At 46.7% G+C, this 1,862-nt stretch overlaps 1 non-coding gene across 1 annotated transcript; it reads left to right on the forward strand.

Annotated features, from left to right (window-relative positions):
- The first annotated feature begins 1,393 nt into the window (after positions 1 to 1,393).
- LOC130277966 (U2 spliceosomal RNA) lies at positions 1,394 to 1,585 on the forward strand. The gene has a single exon (XR_008845652.1). It is a non-coding gene; the product is annotated as a U2 spliceosomal RNA (small nuclear RNA).
- The last annotated feature ends 277 nt before the right edge of the window (positions 1,586 to 1,862 follow it).

Consider the following 1,862-nt stretch of genomic DNA (forward strand, 5'->3'; position numbering starts at 1 on the left):
CACTGGTCACCTCCGTGGGCCTAGCCAAACTGTTAAGACTGTTACATCTGTCTGAATCAGTAAAGCTGCCGTCTTTCTGTAACTCGGCATCGGAGTCATTATTTGCCCCGTGCCTAGCCCAGGATCCAGCGGTATACCTTCGGGTGGTGCAGAGGATAAACCATGCCCTGGCGTCACAAACATATGGGGTCAATGCCATCTGCCCCTAGGGTAATTCCATCTGACCTCATCACACCCTCACCACACTTGCAAACAAAGATCAAACATATAAACAGAAAGTACCTGCCATCAAAATAAAGGTAGAAATACTGTTCCCAGATGACCTGCTGCCCCCCTCGCCTACTGTTTCCTTCCCTTCTCCTTATAGATTGTAAGCCCTTGCAGGCAGGACCCTCTTCTCCCCTATGTCAGTCAGCAAGTTAATCTGCATTAGGGTTGCCACCTGGCCGGTATTTTACCGGCACAGCCAGTATTTTGGCCACCCTGCCCGTATTTTTATATTAAAAATACCGTCAATGCAATGGGTGGTATTTATTCAACCATTCCTCCAACTCCCAGAATGTTGCACCATATACTATATACCAGTATTTCCCAACCAGAGCGCCTCCAGCTGTTGCAAAACTACAACTCCCAGCATGCCCGGACAGCCGTTGGCTGTCCAGGCATGCTGGGAGTTGTAGTTTTGCAACCGCTGGAGGCACTCCTGGCTGGGAAGCACTGACCTATACTATATACTACTATATAGTCCAACATGATGGGAGTTGTAGAATTGCAACAGCTGGAGGCACCCCTGGTTGGGAAACACTGAAGTATACTATATACTGTTATATAGTCCAACATGCTGGGAGTTGTAGTTTTCATTTGGAGCAACTGCAGAGCCACAGGCTGTATCAGGAGGCTGTATCAGGGCATGCTGGGAGTTGTAGTTAGTAACTAACTGCAACTCCCGAATGTAATAAAAAAAAGCGGTCAAAAAGTCCCATCAAAACAAAAATGGTACTGTTAAAAACTATAGATCGGGGCACAAATGAGCCCTCATACAGGCCCGTATAAAGGAGAAATAAAAACATTATAGGGGTAAGAATAGGGCAAATTTCCCCCGCAAATGGGTATCCTGTGATGTCACGCATATATAATTAATTATGCAAATTATCATGACCAGTATTTTTTTTGCAAGAAAGGTGGCAACCCCAATCTGTATAACACTCAATGTACCTATGTTAGTGTTATGTACTGTGACCATTATCATATGTAAAGTGCCCTGGAACCAAAGACACTATATAAATAAATATTAATAATTGCAAGGCCCTGTGGCAGCATGCAAGGTGCCAGTATAACAGTATTCCATGGCACAGCTAGGGTCCGGGGCCTTCAACTGTGTATTCCGCTCAGTAGCACTTCTCGGCCTTTTGGATAAGATCAAGTGTAGTATCTGTTCTTATCAGTGTTCATTTCAGTGTTGGATTGGGCATCACTGATGTGGGACTGGTGAGGAGGGGTGCTGCATGGAGGGGACAGGTGTACTGGGGCGTTCTGGGGCTGGTTTAGAGGAATCAGCTTAACGGCTGCCCCGATGTGACCTGTTCCCCCCGGGTCTCGCCATGAGGCTGGGAGGGTCGAGAGCCGAGGTACTTTAGTGCCGAAACTCACTGGGAGTATTGGCTCACTGAGTGGAAGCACGGGCACCATGAACTCTTCACCTTGTGGCACTCACCTCTTGATTCCCGGCCTTCTAGCTAGGATCAGAGAAATTTTTATAGATCTGGACGGATGTCCGGACATCTGTGCACATTCCGTTATTTATTTCCTTTTTGTCACTGTGTCACTTTTTGCGCATTGTGTGTCCACAGGATTGTTAGGAT

The sequence above is a fragment of the Hyla sarda genome, chromosome 6 (assembly GCF_029499605.1).
Source record: "Hyla sarda isolate aHylSar1 chromosome 6, aHylSar1.hap1, whole genome shotgun sequence".
Classification (NCBI taxonomy): Eukaryota; Metazoa; Chordata; class Amphibia; order Anura; family Hylidae; genus Hyla; species Hyla sarda.